Source organism: Ambystoma mexicanum, chromosome 1p, assembly GCF_040938575.1.
Source record: "Ambystoma mexicanum isolate Mex_15411 chromosome 1p, UKY_AmexF1_1, whole genome shotgun sequence".
NCBI classification, from domain to species: domain Eukaryota; kingdom Metazoa; phylum Chordata; class Amphibia; order Caudata; family Ambystomatidae; genus Ambystoma; species Ambystoma mexicanum.
In genome coordinates this window covers 1136586221-1136602205 of record NC_090921.1, presented here as the reverse complement: position 1 = coordinate 1136602205, position 15985 = coordinate 1136586221, and positions in this window count along the sequence as shown.

Below are 15985 nucleotides of genomic sequence, written 5' to 3'. Positions count from 1 at the left end.
ATCAGGTCATTCCTGAGCAATAGATCCATGCGCGTCTTCTCCACCACAGCCTCCGTGGACCCCATCCCCATCACTTGCAGAGTCCCTCAGGGGTCATGTGTCTCTCCTACACTTTACAACGTGTTCACTAAGCCCCTGTTTGATGATCTCGACGGTCTGGGTATCACCTACACTAACTATGCTGATGATACCCAGATCCTCATCCCGCTGACGGGAGATTATAACACGGACTTGGCCTTGGTGAACAAGGTATACCTCATATTCCAGGCACGGATGGCCTCCCACAGTCTATGCCTGAATGATGAGAAGACCGAACTCATCATCCTGGGATCAACCACGAACCTAAACAAATTGGACCCCAACTACTCCAGCTTCACCATAGACGGCAACTCTATAAAGGTTGCCAAGGAAGTGAAAACCATTGGCATCTACCTAGACTCCACCCTCTCCTTCCATAAACAGGTCAGCTCCATGGCCTCCACCACAGCCTACACATGTAAGCTTATACGCTCGGCCAAACCCTTCCTCTCCACCCAAAGTTGCATCACCCTAGCCAGAGCCCTCATACTATCCAAACTGGACTATTGTAACTCCCTTTACGTAGGTGCTAACAAACAAGTTATTCCCAAAATCCAGATCCTACAGAACAATGCTCTCAGAGCAGCGCTTAGCTTCCCGAAAAGAGAACACATCTCGAATATTAGGAGAACCCCCAACTGGCTCACCACCGCGGACAAAATCCTGCTTAAGGTAGCCTCCATCACTCACAAATGCCTTAACAATGCAGCTCCTCGTTACCTAGCCGACAGAATAACTAGATACAGAGCCAAAAGACACACCAGAAATAGCAACGCTAACCTGCTCGCTGTTCCCAGATTCAAACGAACGAAAATGGGCGGTAATAGTTTCCAGGTGAAAGCAGCCCAACACTGGAACACACTGCCACCCTCCGTTAGAGCACCACAAACCTACCACCAATTTAGACGCAGCTACATCCAGTAGCTAAAGAACAATGACCAGTAACCGAAACCATTATTGTAACTAGTGCAAAAATGATCAACTTGTAACTCTCTTATCTGTCTCTCGTATTTGTACTTTGACTGTCTCCTACCTGTAACTGCATTACCTCACTGTGTCCTTCGCAATCGCAATACCAATGCTAACAATGTAAAATAATGTACAGTACTGTAACTAAGCTGTGAATATACTTGTAATGCCTGCGCCCTCATACCTTCTGGTCCGGTGTACCATATAAATAAGTAAACAAACAAACAAACAAACTGTGTGATGCATAGATTAGAACGAAGAATGCACACTTCTTAATGCAAATTGAAATTGGTGATTTCCCTGATTTGGAGGTTGCACTACATGGGCCGCTCTATGACCTTCATTAACCTCCATATTTACTGCCACACACCAAAGAGCAGAAATAATGGTAAACCATGACTGTAATTATCATGGACATTGCCATTCTCCTCTGCTCGGCAGAACAAATAAAGCCCGCACGCTGGGGAATAGAAACTCTAAACGCTCCATAACGACATATAGAGCGGCAATGCCACTGCCTTCTTTTTAGTCGATTCCTCATATAAGGCGATTCCCCCTCTCCCCATGGAAAGAAATGAATACATATGCATATAAAAGAGAAACACAGGGAAAAGTAAACATGCAGCGGAATAATCGGTCAATCAAATTTACATTTCTAAGGGGCCGTGAGAGTAAGCACCCCGGGGCTGCAGGCAAAGTTAATTATAAAATACAAATATCATTAGAACAGGGGAAACTCTCGCTGCGATTGATGTGCTCGTAGTTTAACCTTAAAGAACTCCCACCACCGCCCCCTGGCGGGAGCTCTTAGATGAATAGATGCCAGCTCGCGCATGGACCGGAGGCCGGGTGCAAAGGGGCGGGGAGTGTGGAGTTGACCGATTGCTTCCTGTGCATGGCTCACTTGTTGTTTTTTTCTTCTTTTTTTGGTAGGAAATGCGTGCAAGAATCTTTGCAGAGATATGTGCATAATTGTTCTGGCTCGGTAATCAATGCAGACTGAGCCAGCACATGTATAAGATGTTTAACCCGCACGGTGGAAGCAAGGGACAGACAGATATTCAGCCAAGAGAGGGAAAGGGATAGAGCTAGCCCCTCCTCTTCCTCCTCTTTCCCCCGCCAGCCACGCTTTCCTCCTTGTACACCACTCAGTGAATGGGTCTCGTTACAGTCTTTTTTCAACCACAGCTGTACAGTTTTGGTAACCAGATTACTCTATGTCACCACCGACCCAGTTCCCACTCTATTATTTCATTCTGTAACGCATTGTGGGAGTTGTAGTCCTGGTCACTGTAATTTAGTCATGTGCTTGAGGACAATAGTTTGTGAATATAAATACAGGAAACGAGTGTCCTGGCTGACAGAGTGACTTTTTGCAACCTTGCATATAGAGGTTGTAGAAAATGTATATAGTCAATTCCCTTAACCAATGCCCTCATCCCGTAGGTTTTGCATTATGATGTTGTCACTCTGTCGTGTTTCTGGTATAAAAAGTATTGTTTTGTATGAGAGCTCTTAGAGCTGCGACCCTGTTGCTTGTGTGCTGTCTCTGCTTTATTTTCTGCATTAACACAACTCGGTTTTGCCTTTCACTTTAACTATTTCTTTTATTGAGTCTACATTGTTCTGGCTCCTATGGGGGTTCCACGCCGTCTTATCACCTTGGCTTTGCAGCACCTCTAGATACACTTTGTTTCTCGAGCCCTTTATTAGGAATTATGTATGCACCTCAAATGAAACAAATCACAAGCCGCCACTAAAATTGGATATGGTTTGTGATCCAGATTTTGGAATTCAACAACTTTTCAGGCATATCAAATTACACTTGTTTATCTTGAGATCTAACCTTTGCAGACAACCTTACTTGATATAATGGTACACCTGAGCACATTTCATGCCAGTTTCAAAGTTGTACACCTACACATATTATCTACTAAGTACAGGCATCATAGCAATGCGTGAAAGCTATTTGCCTCCCAGTGTGTTGCGCTTGTCCTATTGCAGTATCACAATGTTATTCAAATGCACAGTCTCCCAATTTATAATGAGTCGGTATATATTAGATGCACTCAGCCGACACCTGTTTCTACTACTGGTCGTCCTCAAGGCTTTACACATGCGCTTTCAAACTACTAATACACTTCAACAATATGATTACATTTTGTTAGGGAGAATTCCCATACATGTGCTAATTCCCTTCACCATAGAGACCCTCAGCAACTTTGTTTGACTTGATTTTTTTACCTGGAATTTTTATGTATGTTTTACTCTTGTGTTCTTTGATTTTGGAGGTTTAAGATAACTTTATAGACTTCTTTTATTCTGTGTTACACAGCACCACCAGTGCAGTGACACAGGGATGTCTTTTTAGACTTCCCAGAGGTTTAAATACCTTCTCTGGGATAAACTACTGTTTCCCAGAGAATGTAAAGTGAAATTGACTTAAGCAGTCTTTCTAAAATCCTAGACCCAGTACACACCATCGTACAATGGAGTGCTGGAAGGGTTACATAGTATGTATGTGTCTAAATACTCATGTAGCAGTCAAATGCTACCCTTTCCTATTGAAAAGGCTGGTGGCAGTGGTTTTACAACAAACTACCATGATTTTTCCCGACCCCGAACACCGGTAGCTAAAAATCACGGCAACCATGTTTTTCAAGATGGCGCTTTACGTCCCTTTGTTTAAAGGGATTTTCTTTTTTTGCTGTTTCTTTTTGGAAAGGTCCTTCTAGAGTTTGTCTCTGCGTGCCAAACCAGGTTTGGTCCCTTTGTTTGTGTGCCTTTGGTGGGCTTCAGGACTGAAGACCGCCTCTGGCGTCTGAGTGTCTGGGGTGGGCAGGAAGTGAGGGAGTTGCCTGAAACTCCCTGTGCTTAGTCTTCTAGGAGACCCAAATGCACTCTGGCATGATTGGCTGGCTGACTCTCCGGCAAGGACAGCCACCCTGCAGGGTGAGTGACAGCTAGCCTGGAATGAAAGGGAGAGAACTGTTTTAAAGGCGAGTCTCTTGTACTGGAAAGCAGAGTCGACCACTGGAACGAAAGAACTGAAGAAGAGCTGGAAGAGGACGGCTGCTGCAACTCCTGGACCGTTGGTTTGCCCGGTGAAGCCCTGTGCAGGTCTGAATTGCCAAGTTCATCTCGACAGAGAAGCCCCTTCACAGACAACTTCTTCCTTTGAGTTGGTGGGACCAATTAACTTGTAAGCCACCAGGACACCATTCTCAAGGGTGGTTAGGATTAACCAGGGATAGGGATACCAGCATCTGGCTTGAAGCTACAGCTACTGGAACTTAAGTGACTCCATCTTGTTTGCTTTTTCGACGATCCCTTGCAGTGCAGGTATCCTCCGATGTCCTCCCTCTTGTCCCCACGACTGAGACTCAGGAACAGTGAGATCTCCAGGAACTGCCAGGAACCAACATCTTCATCTACATTTTGTTCTTCATACTAAGGTACTGTGCCAACCCGATTGAGAGAACGCCACTCTGACGGTGAAAGTTTGTGCAACTTTCCCAACTTGCAGGCCTAATCAGCTTGTGACCTCACAAATGATTATTTTTCGCCTAAACTTCTTCTGTGAACTTTTGCAAATACTTACCATTTGATGCCAGAACTGCTCTTTCCTATCGAGAACACTAACCCATTGACTTTGGCCTGGCCTACTGATTTGAATTGAATTATTCTGGTAAACTGAAACTATTTTCAGTATCTAACAAGTATATGTGATCTATTCTACTTACCTTGTCCTTTTTGCTCACTTCTAAGTAACTGAACTGCCATTTGGCTCAAATTTCAGGGGCACTCAAACTGTGTCTAAATCTTGGAGATTCGTATTGAAGTGTATTGGTCTATAATATTAAATTGTCTTCTTCTAGTGAAATGTTTTCTAAAAGATTGTGTAATAAATTAATAAGTGTTTTACCAAGCAACCTTGAGTATCAGTGTTTAATTGAACCACTGTGATTGAAAGTCCTCTGTAACTACTTGTACTGCTCACATTCACTCTTGAGATAGGCCTGGCTTCTCAGCTCGCTACCAAAAACTGTGTGGTACAGACCTATACCAAAGGCTGGTTCCGCTAACACCTGTAGCCCTAATTGTGTGCAGTGGTTCCAGAGGGTACTGCATGCAATTCTGCCTAACACATTTTACAATTAATGTCCACATCAATTAGTAATAAATCAATAATTGTACAGAACCAATAAATACAAAAGTTCCCAACAAATGTTTCAAGAGGAGATTTTCGAAAGAGTTGAGCAAGGTCCAAAAACCAACACATACATTGTATTAAAACCCAACATAATTGTATTAAAACATAACACAAAATAGAACCAAAAGTCAATAAATGTAAATGATGAAAGAGAAACATAGGAGGGTATAAAACCATATCAAAAGAAAGGTGTATGAAAAATAATAGAGTAAAAAGAAAAAAAAAGAGATGGACACAATAATATGTGTCATTACTCCATTATATACTTCTGGTATCATCAACTAATCATATTGTTCTCAACACCATCACCAAAACCATGTTATAATTGACATATTAGATTACCAGCTGTAAATAACCTGAGCAAAGCTGTGCACCTGCACCACCTCGTGAAGCACAACACAATCATGCTAGTGTTGCCATTTAGTGATACAAATCATGCTATGGTTGGTCATCACCATAACCTGATGTAAACAGCATGTGTAGCTACTGTCCATTCAACTCACCCTAATTCTTTGCAGGGTGCATTCAAAGGCCCCAAACGGAAGTCCCTTTCACATGAACAGAAGGTTTTTTTCAGCACTGACACAAAAAAGACTTGTCTTGTGGCTGCAAGTGTACAGTGAAAGTCTTTTTTACTTGAAAAGCAGTATTTTTCAAAATTGACCCAAAAACGGCTTTGTAGTTTAAATGTGAAAATGTACCACTGCTAACAGAAAAATGTCAGAGGAAAGGCATTATGCGTGACAAAAAGTAATGTATGTCATGTTTTGCATACAAAATACCAATGACTTTTGAAAAGCCACTTAACGCCAAGGGCAAACCCTTTTTCTGGCTGTTGGAAACACGTCACAAGGAACTTCAGCACTGGAAGGATGGCATCCTAGTGTTTACAACTGCAGTAAAAGGTTGCTTGCCCTGGAAGGTGTTGAAAGTCAAGTGTTCTTTAGACTGGCAGTCTCTACAGGACAATTTCACATGGCTGATGCATGACCACAATGTAGACAGTATGTGTGAAGAGAGGAGCTGTGAAGACAATTCAATTAAGGGAGCCTGAAACTCCAACTCAAACAGGTAACCCACTTCAAACACAATGATAAAGAAAAAACTCGGGTTACAGGTGAGCCCAGTGAGACCATATGGTCTGAAGGCAGGAGAATACCCATTTATCCCACATGAAGATTTGATATTAATGTAAAAGGACTATTATCACTTAGGCCTTTAGCAACAACCATAAGACAGATTTTCTACATGTATGAACTATTTTGTAGGCAATTTCCAGGGTATTTTATGCGCTTACGAGTTAAAGAACTCCAATGGCGAGTTAAACTAGGTTCCTGGCTGATCTGAAAATGTCCCAAATGTAAGAGTTGGTGAACGGGTAGAGTATGAAATTAGGAATATGGTTAATACATTACATATTGTTAACTGTTATGCTTTTTACAGAAACAGCAAAACATCGCCACATGGCCTTACAACATGGTGGGGACCCGGCTGTTGTCTTATTTAATTCCCCATGATCAACTGAAAAGGAAATTATATATGTTATGGCAGTTGCTAGTAAAAATATGACGTTTTGCTACATAACAAGTTTTTGCCAAAAATTTGACAGGCGAACAGATGGAGATTGCAAATTAAGCTGCCACATGTCTGCTCCAGACCCCTAAAGCAATCCTGACTGGTAGGCTGGATTTGGGGAGGAGAGAAAAGGGTATCTGTCCAATCCTATTTGTCTGACTTCTTGCAGGGTACTCCCTCCACGATTGTAAAATTGGTGGTGCCATAGCTGCTATATAAGAAGGACTGTACTAGGAGGAAGAGTCAGAGCTGCTGAAATTTACCATCAAAAGAGTGCTGCTGCAACTTACATTCTGACATCTGCAAGAAAACATGAGAGGAGATTGCTGAGAGTGCATCTGGGTGGAGCTGCCTATTGGTAGGAAGGCCTGAACACTGGCTGGGTCCTATGGTGGAGAGCGGGAGGCCATCATTGAGAGTGGAGTGACACTACTCCTACCCTATATTACCAGAGGGCCCTGGCATGAAGTTGGCTGCCCTGAACTTTAAACAGAGGCTTTCTATGTAAGTAGAACTGAACCCTGGGAAAACAAAAGGTGGAGGAATCTGGGGGCCTTAAGTCCTTTCCCTGTATAGTATGTGGGGGGACAAAACTGTGTAGATTCTTACCCTATTTAACTAAAAAGAATAATTTTATTAATTCTCCATTTGGTGGAACACTATGGGGTGTTTTTTGTTAAAATTCGAAATTAACAAAGCTCACGTCCTAGTGTGCGCTGAAAAAGTATAGCCTATAATTTAATTGGGTAATCCTTTTTGTTCTGTTGACCCCTACTTCTTTAAGGAAGAGGGGTGTCTTTGTTCTTAAATCAGTCCAATATGTTTGTCAAACTTTCCCCTAACACAGGTCTTTTAGTGGAGGGGGGTCTGAAATCAAAAATTCCCCAAATCATTCACATTTTTCTGTCTGACTTCCCCAACACAGGCCAAAGTTGAGGGGGAGGGGTTTGAAAAAAACCCCGCTAAATAACCCTGTGTTTATTTTAAACCAAAAGTGTGGGTGAAATCATAATTGCCATATGTATGTGTACCAATCTTGAAACCTTATTACTAGTCTTTTTCTTTTAAGCCTTCAGGAAAATAAACATTGCACAGCACTACATTTATAATTGTTTTAGTTATTGATCAGTTTAATTCTTTCTTGAAGTGAAATTTGTCGAAAGTAAAAAATTGTGATTTGTGTTCTTTTCATCTCATGTTTGTGATTTATTCATGTTGAGAGACGTTTATTGTGTTGTGCCACGGATAAATTGGTGTTTGACATTTTAATGTGAATTTCTATTATTTTTTATTTAAAAGAATACAAATATATTTCCTGTACACTGGCCTGGTTCTTGGCTCATTGTTAGCTCAGGAGGGAATCCAAGGGGCATGATATGTGTCTGAAGTAGGGCTGAATAAAAGAATCCCTTGAACAGTCGGTTGAGTCACACCTTCAGTCGGGAGGGAAGGAACTCCCCTTGTTGAGAGTGGCTTTTCAATAAAGTAGTACATTGTCTTAAAACACGAAATCTGGATTGTACTGTATGTCGTGGTTTATAAACCTGATCAAATTAAAAAAAAAATAATAATAATATAATGTGTCAATATTCATTATCATAATAACCACCAATTATTTTATGTCCCTGTGACATGTAATCAATGTATTCTCACCCCTAGCTTTATTGGGGGTTTCAAGGCTTGTATGGGATGTCAATCAGCATTGTTACCACAGATTAGTTTGATTTAATCAATTTATAATCATCTGAAATATTAACATTGAATTTATCCTTGAGATTATCGCCCACACCTAACTCAATTCTCCACAATCTATGCATGTGTTTACTCACCTCTTTAGTTCTTTAATTGTTCAAATCCACTATTATAACTCTAATTCAACGGATGTCCTGTGAGGAATCATCCCCGTTATGGCGTGACGCATGCTAAATCTGCGCGGCTGCCATTTTGTTTATTGTTTATATGCCGGCGCTGAGGTTGCGTGTAATCTGTGTGTGACATCACTGCCGTTATTAGCATTTGTAAATATCGAGAGCAGGCTCGTTATCCAGCTGATTTTAAACCTTGTTAGTTACTTATTGAGTAATTTGTAGTCTGAATGAAAGAATTTTAATTGCTGGATTTAGCTGCTAAAATTTGAAGTGATCTACTTTTAGATTGTTCTGCTATATGTCCAGATTAAGAACATTCTGGATTAATGTTGATTACTATTATCATAATAACTCATTGTTCCAATCCAATTGTAAATAACTTGAGTTAATTTAGCTACAATAAATCAGTTATTCTATGTTAAAATCATATCAAACTAATGCTGACTGTAGATGCACTGTCAGTTTACAATGCTAGAAGGCCTCAAGTGGACCTAATATGTATATTACTGCTAGTGCAAGCTGGTAAACCTATGTCAATAATAACGTTAAACATTCGGTATTCCAAATTCCATAGTCATTTTCACAAAGAATATCACAGTTGTGTTCTTGATAATTCTACTTGGCAAGCTCCTGCTTCAGCTTCCCAATTAATTGCTATCAACTGGAAGTGGGCCCCATGATTTAAAATATTTTGTTTTACCAATATTATAAATCAATCCGGCTGTCTAGGTGCACAGCATTGTGTTACAACACAGTCCATGATTTCTTGCAAAACACATCCTTTTCACCATAAGAATACAAGTTACATCATGTTGTCCTTACCCTGAGGCATTATAGAAATAAACATCAATGTCATGTACCCGATTTTATCATTTACATTTATTAACTTTTGGTTCTAATTTGTGTTATGTTTTAATACAACTGTGTTGGGTATTAATACAATATGTATGTTCATTTTTAGACCTTGCTCAATTTTTTCCGAAAATTTCCTCTTGAAAAATCTGATGGGACCTTTTGTAAGCATTGCTTCTGTGCAATTATTGATGTATTACTAATTGATTTGGTCAGTGATTGTTGAATGTAATCATACTGTAGAAGTGTATTAGTCGTATGAAAGCGCATGTCTAAAGCCTTGGGGACGACCAGTGGTCAAATCACGTGTCGGCTGTGCACATCTAATAAATATTGACTCATTATAAATTGGGAGACTGTGCATTTGAATGATATTGTTATACTGCAATATGACATGCACAACACACCGGGAGGCAAATAGCTTTCAAATTATATTTCCAGGAGATCGGGGCAAAGTCTCTGCTTCCCAGAGTCTGCAGCTATCCAACTGTAATTCGATCTTAAAATTAAAACTAGTTTAAACATAAGCGCACTTCAGATCCAGGTCAGCCCCAAACATCGTAGCAATTCGACCTCTATTGATAGGCTTCCTAGAAAGACCCTGCATTTTTCTTCTGCATCTACATGAAATCAATCGATCACAATAACTGCCCTCCCCTCAACACTTCCTAGACTCTCTCCTGACTGTTCAAGCTCTACTGTCCCCATGCGGCACAGCTCACTGGATACCCAAAGCAGGTGGGAGGAATGGGGGCACAATAAACCACTTTCTGGTCAAGTCTTCTTTAAAAGTTTGACAAATTATGGCAATGCCTCAAATTGCACAGGCGAAAAAACTGACAAACATAACTGTCTAAAAATGTCTTTCATGGCAAACAGATACGCCTTACTTTGGGATGCCGAGAGTTGTCAATGGCGTCTGCCTGCAGCAGAGTCACATGCATCTCACCAATGGGGTAAGAAGCATTCCGCTTTGTACCAACCTGTAGCATTGGAATCTTTGATAAGTCATTCTATGACCCCGTATACTTGCACGCATCTTTCCACTTCACAGAAAGGAAACACGCCATTACTACTGAATTCACATGGTCCCTTGACTATCCAAGAATGCAGGTACAACGAGTCTCCTCCTCCCTTTTTCTTTTCATAGATGTGCTGTTAATATTGTCAGCTCCTTTCTAATTCATTTTTCTTTGAAATTGTAATGTTAGAACCTGTCCTGAAGAAGAAGCGGGGTCTGAAATGCATCAGCGCTAGTGGTCTCTGCGCATATTATATGGAAAACAATGTTTTATAAAACAAGAGACTTTTGACATGTTTTTTCCATGTGCGTGTTTTCATCATTTGTCGTCATGGATGTGCTCATTCTGCATACACTGAATACCACATGCAGTGGTTTTTACTACATGTGGCGAGCCCAGGTCTGGTGACGCATTCACCAGGCCCTTTTTTCACTTCAGTTTTCTTATACGGGTGGGTGTACATCGGATATCTGAAGATCGCCACTGAATACACAGCTACCATCATCCAATAAAAGGTATCTCTACGAATCCAGTGGTGCCCACCCTAAATCTCCATTGTTGCAAACTAGTTGTTAAGGACCCATTCATAAAATTAAACGGGTGAGGTGTGCAAATGGGAAAACATATACAATGAATAAGCAACCCCTTTAAGATTAGTTCTGGCCAGATAACGTTTTTTGCCAATATTAACTCATTTTCGATTTTGAGCTCCTCTACAAATACACCTGTGCAAGGAACTGTATTCTGAGAACCTGCCCTCATGGGCGTGGATAGCAGGGAAAGCCCACACATCTCATATATCATTTCCTCACAGAGATTTCCTCAAAGCCCATTTGCTCGAATGGATTTGGTACAACATTTTTCTGCAGAAGTTGCGGGCGGGTCCCCTGCAGCTCCTCTCTCTCACGCCCACGCCTTTTTAAATTCCTCCCATCTATATGTTGTGGTAAATGTGGTAAAAAACGAGTAAATGGGCTACGAGCAAACCGGCCTGTGACGAAGTTTGGTATTTCTTGTATGTACAAAGTTCTGGTTGTGGGACAAACTGCAAATCTGGCATCTACTCGCCCTAGCTCTAAACGTGCCCTATTTCGTTCATGAGCAGCTCATACAACAATGATCTTCCTTTGCGTTCTGGGAATTGCAGTCCTTCATTAGCAATTGAAAAAGTTAAACTACAAGAACCAAATGACAATGAGTAAAGCCAAACCTGATGTGCTGATCAGCTGCCTCAAGCCAACTTGAGATCTCTGCTTTTTTATTGTAAACACTAATCAAGTGTTTAACTTCATGTACATGAATATATGTTTTAAATGGTTCTTGTGCAGTGTTCGCATCAACACTCCCTTTTAAATGTACAGCTGGCTTTTGTTGAATGACCACTTTGACCTTCCTGAGACATAGGACCCGATTCGCAAAGATTTGTATTGGACCAACTTAAAATGACCAAGGAGCATCTCTGAGTTGCCCCTTTCTTATACCTGATTGACAAATCCTAAAATTATAACTAATCTGACCATGTGAGCTTCTAAGAGCTGATGGAGGCCTCTCCAGTTTTCCTCCAGATTTAGCCATTGCGAATCAGGTTTAAGGTAGCAGGCCCAAATCAAAGAACTGCATGGGCATCTCTGATTGGCTCCAGTGCAAATATTTGTGAATCATGCACAGAGTGCTTAATGTTGTTGCCAAGGTTTTCAGAACCGCCTGAAGATGTGTTGCGGCTTGTGGAGGCCCATTTCAACATGATGCATGGGATCCCCCACCAACAGCTTGGAAAAACCATCTAAAGCACCTACGGGTGCTTAAATTATAACAGACCCAAAGGAATGCCGAGCAGGGAAGGCCGTGTCTCACGGCTCCGGATGCACTCGGAATGGCGTCCATGGTTGCCATGGACGCCATCCCAGCAAAGAAGCCAGCCGACATCACCGCCACGGGCCAGAGCGCCCATTTGCTGCCTCTCTCTGCCTGCCCCTCCCCTCCTGCTTTAAACGGAGGGGGAGAGGGCCGAGAGGCGAAGCCGAGCAGGGAAGGCCGTGAGGAAAGGCCTCCCATGCTCTTATCAGCTCTTTGCTGCTTGTCTGCCGTCTGCCAGAAATCTATGCCGCACTCCGGAGGTAAGAGCCAGAACCACAACTCATCTCGCTCATACCCATGCCTGCATAGTAGATTCATCAGATTACGCACCCGCACGCTGCAAGCCACTCTCTACTCCCATCCCCTACCCACGAACACCCGCAATGCCCGGCTAAGTTCGCGCACCTCACCGCCCTCGCCATATTTGATCACTGCAAGACTCATCCGCCCAAAGCCTACAGCGTCTATGAATACAGACAATAAAGCAGACAATAAAGTACTGTACCACATCCACAGGTGTGCCTCAACCGTACTAAACTTGTCACCACTTGTGCCCACTTCTACTGAAAGTGAGCCCCCCAGTGTAAAATCTGTGGTTAGCAATTCTTCTACCACCATTTTGAATGCTACTGTGCCAAATGTTTTACAACCTGTGTCCACCACTTCTGAAACTAGGCCCCCCAGTGTAAAATCTGTGGTTAGCAATTCTTCTACCACCATTTTGAATGCTACTGTGCCAAATGTTTTACAACCTGTGTCCACCACTTCTGAAACTAGGCCCCCCAGTGTAAAATCTGTGGTTAGCAATTCTTCTACCACCATTTTGAATGCTACTGTGCCAAATGTTTTACAACCTGTGTCCACCACTTCTGAAACTAGGCCCCCTAGTGTAAAATCTGTGGTTAGCAATTCTTCTACCACCATTTTGAATGCTACAGTGCCAAATGTTCTACAACCTGTGTCCACCACTTCTGAAACTAGGCCCCCCAGTGTAAAATCTGTGGTTAGCAATTCTTCTACCACCATTTTGAATGCTACTGTGCCAAATGTTTTACCACCTATGTCCACCCACTCCCCAGCCACTACCGAACCCCATCTTAAATGCGCCATGATTAACGCTAGATCCATCAATGCCCACGCTTTAGACATCCACGACCTCCTAACCACCCATGACCTCGATCTACTCATGATTTCTGAAACATGGCTTCACGATGCATCTGGCCCGGCACTCACCCTCGCACTACCGCCTGGATATTCCATCACCAGACAAGATCGGCTATCCAAAGGGGGAGGTGTAGCAATTATTGCCAAAGACTGCTTTTCTATCAGGAAAGTAGAGAAATCCCTGCACAACAGTGACTACCTCCAAGTCAAAATTAACCTATCTCCCCAATGTACCATTACTGTCCACATTGTCTACCGCCCCCCAGGCCCAACAGGTGACTTCCAAGCCTCTCTCATCCACCTCCTCTCTGACAACCTCAAGAAACAATCTCAAGCCATTCTCCTGGGGGATGTTAACCTAGGTCTTCTGGACAGGAAGGACCCAGCAGCCAAATCTCTTGACTCAGCCCTCAAGGCTCTGGGCTACAACAACACCATCTTTAGCCCAACCCACGCCCAGGGCAGAACCCTTGACTGGATTGCGCAACATAACTGCCCACTCATCATCACTGGAAACCTTCCCACCCCATGGTCAGACCACCACATCATCACCTTCAGCATCCTCACCACCTGCTCCACCACCCCCCCACCCCAACCACTGCCACCCTGCCTCGCCAGAAGCTCCCGCCAACTCACTAAGGAAAGGCTACTGCCTTTCCTCCAAGGCCCAGCCTTCAGACCCCCTTTCTCCACCGACCCAGAAACACTCGCAACAGCCTACGAAGCTGCCATCAAAGCAGCCATTAACTCCATTGCCCCCCTTAAACCCTGTAAAGCCAAACCCACCACCCATTCCAACTCCTGGTTCACCCCAGACCTCCTCGCACTCCGCACTGAAAAAAAGGATGCCCTCACTCAGTGGCAAATTTCTCACTCTGACAAAGACAAGATGACTTTTAAATCATGCTCCACTAGATATAAAAAAGCAATCACCCTAGCTAAGGCCAAATCCTTTGAATCCAGCATCTCTGAAGCCCAATCCAGCACTAAAGAAATCTTTGCCATTTTCAGGGAGCTAGAGACACCCGCGCCTGCCCCCCAGAACTTCACCAAAGACAAGGCCTGGTGTGATGATATACAAGCAGCCATGAAAAATAAACTGAGTCTGCTCCAAAACAAAATACTAGCCACCAAGCAAGCCCTACCCAACACACACACCCCTGTCCCACCACCAGCCCCGGACACCCCCAACCCTTTTCATTCAAACCCATTCTAGAAAAAGACATCACCAACATAATGAGGAACATCAAACCCTCCAATTGCAAAGGTGATGTATGCCCAGCCACCATTATCAAAGACTGCGCCGAAGCATTAGCTCCCTTCCTTACAGCCTTCGTAAACGCCTCCTTTGCTACAGGGAAAGTCCCCGCCTCCCTTAAGGAAGCCTGGGTCCGCCCTCTCCTAAAAAAACCCACCCTTGACCCCACCTCCCCTAACAACTATAGACCCATCACCACTGTCCCCTTCCTCCTCAAAATACTGGACAAAGCAACATACCTGCAGGTTCAACATTTCATTGAAGTGAACAAACTCCTAGGACTCCGACAATCAGGCTTCCGCCCCAGACACGGGACCGAAACCGCCCTACTTGACCTGAAAAACCAAATGGACGATGCCAGAGACATGGGCAAACCAGCACTTCTCCTACTTCTTGACCTATCCGCGGCTTTCGACCTCGTGGATCATGACGTCCTATGCCACCACCTCTCCTCTACGGCCAAATTTTCCCCTGAAGCCACAGCATGGATCACTTCCTTCTTACAAGACAGAACCATGCAAGTATTCTCGGACCTAGCATCCGCCTCACCTAGTATCATACTCTGTGGTGTGCCCCAAGGCTCCTGCCTCTCACCCACCCTCTACAATATCTTCACTCGACCCCTTTTTCTCATCCTTGACGCCATGGGCATTTCATACACCAACTACGCTGATGACACACAGATCCTCCTCTCCTCACCCTCACTGGCAACTACGACACTGACTCCATGACCCTCAACAACCTCTACAACACCATCCAAGCCTGGATGGCAGACAATGGACTCAACTCGGACAAGACTGAACTCCTCCTGGTAGGCTCACCCGACACGCTGAAAAATCTAGACTCCCAGTTCAGTCACTTCACCATAGACTCCATCAAAATACCTGTCTCAGAATCAGTCAAAACACTTGGCGTCTACTTAGATTCCAACCTATCCATGGTTAAACAAGTCAACGCTATAGCCTCTGCAGCTGCATATCATGCCAAACCAATCAACGCAGTCAGGCCCTTTCTCTCCAAAGAGAACTGCACTAACATAGCCAGAGCCATCACTGGATCTAGGCTTGACTATTGTAATGTACTCTTCCTAGGTACATCCAACAAAAACCTAGAGAGGTTACAAATCATT